The sequence below is a fragment of the Chrysochloris asiatica genome, unplaced genomic scaffold (assembly GCF_000296735.1).
Source record: "Chrysochloris asiatica unplaced genomic scaffold, ChrAsi1.0 scaffold00279, whole genome shotgun sequence".
Classification (NCBI taxonomy): domain Eukaryota; kingdom Metazoa; phylum Chordata; class Mammalia; order Afrosoricida; family Chrysochloridae; genus Chrysochloris; species Chrysochloris asiatica.
Genome location: NW_006408797.1, coordinates 822,188 through 826,967, shown reverse-complemented (window position 1 = coordinate 826,967; position 4,780 = coordinate 822,188).

Genomic DNA, 4,780 nt, shown 5'->3' with positions numbered 1-4,780 from the left:
TTGGATTAAAAGAACTAAGTTTAGGTTGTGAAAAGCAACAGGTTTTACAAAGGAAGATACAACAAGGTGAGCACTGAATACAGCAATATATGAAAATTCCTATGACAATACAAATTCTGACCCCCACTATTATCTTGCATAGCCACCCTAGATTAGGTAACCAAGAGTGATCGATATCTGCTCCAAAGAAGACCTTTTTTTTTGGATGTCATCAAAGTCTTTAATACAAACCTCAAAAGTTAAAGAGACAGATTAATATGTGATTCCCTTAGTAAACTCATGCATTAAATAGTTCACAACATTTACAATAATTGGCTGTGCAACCCTGCCCTTAATGGGATTTTTTCCCCCACACCATTAACCCTTCCTTTTTCCTCTCTCCCATCTATGGTAAACACTGATAAACTTTGCTCTTTGTATATTTGCCTTATATTGCTTTGTATGAAAGGCCACATCATAGTTTCCTTTTCTGATTAGCTTGTTTCCAGACATCAACATAATGTCTTCTAGATCATCTATACTGTACCATTTATCAAGACTTCATTTTTCCTCTGGCTGGTACTATTCCACTATATGTATGAAAGAAGACCTTCTTTTGCTGAATGTTAGAAATTATTTCTTTAACATTTTCAGTTTTTGTTCAATTAATTTAGAATTGTGTGAGAGATTAAAACAGCATAACCCTTTAAATTTCTCACAATCAAGATTATGTCATAGAAACAAATAATCTATACTAGCCCTGTTTTTCTATACTGCTTCCCTGACCTGTTTCAGTTCTACACTTAGGGCAATGATTGTCTGGGAGGTGGCATTAAGGGTCTACCTGTTTCAGTTCTACACTTAGGGTAATGATTGTCTGGGAGGTGGCATTAAAGGTCTTTACTATTATACAGGCAAGTCTGTTGATTTCTACATTTAGGGTCTACTATAGCAGGCATTTTTTTTAAAAGTGGGGGATAGGGTCACATGTTCAGCTGCACTGAGCAGATATAGATGGATATAGAAGTCAAGTGGGGGAGCAATAGCTCCCAGGTAACTTGGCGATGAGGTCTATCAGTCAGGTCCTGTCTCTGGGGTAGGAAGGTGAAAAGTCTCCCAAAAGTATAGCCTCCTTTTCCCCTTCTAGTAGAGTTCGTGGGAATGTAGGAGAAGGTCTTAGTTCCACAGAGGAGGAACCACTCTGCTAGTAGTTTTGCTGTGGGTGCGTTGGACTGGCAGGACTTGATTCTTGCCATAATTCAGAGCCGAATTGGTTAAATTCATACATTGAGGGGAACTGCACTTGGAGGGGTAATTATCCTAGCTTGTTATGTGGGAAACCAGAACTCTTGTCTTTCAAGCCACCATCAAAATAGGTCAAACAATGGGTGCTGGGTGTTACTATTGTTATTAGGGTGATGGAGAACATTTCTCAGTACTTCTCAGTCGTGTCCTGGACTCATCTCCATAGATTGTTATAGGTGAAGTCCACTTCCACTATCTTTGTATATGAAAGGTACACCCTGCTGGAGCTGAGGTATAGAAGTACTAACCCAGTAAGGCAGAAGGTAAAGGTTTGTTCGATATACAATGTCCCTTTAAATAGAAATCAGACACACTCATTACATGCTTTGCTAAATATACTCAAACATTTCCATCTGAATGTTGAACCCATAGTAGGAGAGAGAAGATTAACAGTGCCTTAATCATAGCTTGAGATCTGAGGAAGAATTCATGGCCCACTGTTCTCCAGGACATCACTTGACTGGTGTGGTGAGTCTAGGTCTTGAGGCCCAGGAGTCTGAGAGCAGTGGGGATCATCAGCAGGATCCAAGGTCGGGTCCACTTCTCTAACTGGGAGTCAGGTCTGTTTTTCTACATTTTGAGCAGGACATGATCTCTAGCTGGAAGGGGTGAAGATTACCTGTAGGGGAGGAAGCAGACCTGGGAAGAACAAATTTTAAGAAAAATAGAAAGTGCATGGTGGAGGTGTTGTGTATACTGCTGCACCTTCAAATCCTGGTTGAGGTCAGGTGGAGGGTTGAGGATAGCTGCCTGGAAAGGTTTATCATATATAATTTCATAAGGGCTCAATATAAGCATGCTTCTGGGGGCTTCCTGAATTTGGAACAGTGCTAAGGCAACACCTAGTCCTAATGCAGATAAATTTCCTGACAGTTTTGCCATTTGTTTCTTTAGAGTATGGTTCATTTTCTCCACTTTCCCAGAGTGGGAACCTCCATGCTGAATGCAATCTCCATTTCATCTGTGGGTGTTTGCTGCTCCGTTATCATTTTGGACACTTTTTGGAAGTACAAACTTGGACTCCAAGAGGATTTTCACTACTTCTGTAGTTCTCTTAGTTCAGGTAGGGAAAAACTCTGCCCAACCAGAAAAGTCTACAAAAACAAAACCAGCAACTCTTTAATGCCTCAGCTTGGGGGTATCGGCATGAAATCAACCTGCCAATTTTTGAAGGGTTGTTGACCTTGATATTGGTGCAGGGCAGCCTAGCCTTGTTGTGGGATTGTTCTTGAGGCAGGTAAAACAGCTAACATCCTGAATGATTTAAAAAAATTTTTTTTATTTCTTGCCCTGGAGCCAGGGCCTAATGAATCAAGCCAGGACCTCTGTCCCAAAGTGGATCATTTCCTGGACTCATTTAAGAAGAGCAAGGGCTAGTTTTCACAGGATCAGAACCATTCTATTGCCATTCCCTTTCTAGCTTTTCACCTCTCAGAACCAGAACAATTCCATCATCATTCACTTTTCATCCTTTAACCTCTCTCTCAAATCCTTTTGCCTCAGTCCAACTCAAGCCGTCTGGGTACACATTCACAGTCTTTCTTGCCAACATTTCTAATGCCCTCGTCAGTGCAATTGGTTCAGCCATTTGAGCCAAAGTCCCTGGCAGGTGGTGTACTGTCTCCACCGGGTCTTGTAAGGTTACTATCACACACCCTGCTCTCCGAGTCCCTTTCTCCATGTAACTACTTCTATCCACTAACACTCCTAGTCCACCAGGTATAATGATTGGTCAAACAGGTCAGGTCAGCTGGAAAATACTTGGTCAATGATTTCTATATAATCATGGTTCAGCCCTCTAGTTGCCACATCAGGGAGGAGGATGGCCCCATAATTCTCAGGGTAATATTCTGATTGTCTAGTAAAATAACCTGGTATCACCTCATCCATCCTGTCTTGAGCCATAGGCCTCTCTTCTGTTGCAGCAGGGAGACAACCTCACGGGGACAGTGATGGGCTGGCCAGAATGAATTTCTCAGCCTCTTTCCTGAGAGGATATTGGTTTCTGTGGGATGGTTAGCTTCCAGGCTTCAATCAGACCTCGACAGGGGATGCTTCTTGGCTCTCCCTGGAATTCTGTTAGTCCACATGAGGGGTTTACCTGGTTGTCGGTCTCCTTAGACCAATGTGACTGGCTTCCGGAGTTTGAATCAGTAATTGTCTGGCATGTTCATGAGGAACCTCCATGTGCAAACTTTTGGTTTTAGGAAGAAAGGTTATTTGAACATCCAACTTTGGAAGCAGGTTCTGGCCCAGTATGGAGACCGGACAGTCAGGCATATGTAGGAAATGGTGCGTCATTTTCTTTTCCCCAATGAAGCAGTCTAGGGGTTTCAGGAAAAACTGGTCCTCAGGCCTCCTTGAGATCTCAGTCGCCATCACTGAACAGAACAATGGGAAATTCAAAGGTGTACTGATCACTGAGTAAGTAGCCCCAGTCTGCCCCCCATTGTTATTTCCAGCCCAGGTATAGGGATGGCAGAGGTTGAAGCCAAATCATCCTGGACCCCTTTCCCCCTGGCGCCATCAGTCTTCTGCAGACAATGAAGCTCGTTCAAGCATCTGTTGAGTTGCAGGGTGGCTTTTTCTGCCAGATCCTCCCCTGAGTTTTGGACATTCATTTATCCAGAGTACAGGTTTTTGCAATAAGCACATTGGTCCTTGCTCAAGGCCCTCTTTCCTTTCAGGGTCCCTCCCTGGTGCCCCACAGGCTTACCTCTAGTGGTCTTTAGGAAGACAATAATGGCCTGAGATTTCTTGTGCTCTTGGATGTTAAATACCTCAAAGGCGATGTTGACCAGCTAGAATGGATTCATGCCAGTTGCCCTGTTGAATTTCTGCAGTTTCTTTCTAATATCTGGGGCGCTTTGGGAGATAAAAGTCATGTTAACTATTCAAATATTTGCTGAGTTCTCAGGATCAGGGTCTGTGTACTTACAGTAAGCCTGGTAGATTAATTCGAGGAATTCAGAGGGTGCTCAGTTGGCTTCTGCTGAACTACCTGTACCATGTTCAAGCTCTTTTGTTTATGAACACCCTCCTTCAGTCCTTTTATAGTGCTCAACCATGGCAGGCCCTGTCATTTAGATTCCAGTTTGGCTCAGTTTGAGGAATTGCCTTGACTAGAGAGTCAGGGTCCCTGTTTGTGTTTTTCTCCATGGATTCATCCCGTGCCTTATCTCAGACCAGCTTTCTTTTGTTGCTGCTCAGGAGCATGGTCAACAGCGCCTGAATATCTGCCCAATTAGGATGATGGGTAGCAAAAATAGTGGCTATTAGATTTGTCATTTTGGTTGGGTCATCCTGATGTGGCACTGTGGTCAATGTGCTGGACTGCAAAGTCCATCTGAACCACAAAGTCAGCGGTTCAAGCTTATCAGCTGCTAGTCAGAAACCTCACACAGGGTCGCCATGAGTCAGAACTGACCTGATGGCACTCAACAACTTCGCAACAGGCAGAATTTGATTTTTTCCTATTTAACGAGTCCAAGGTAGA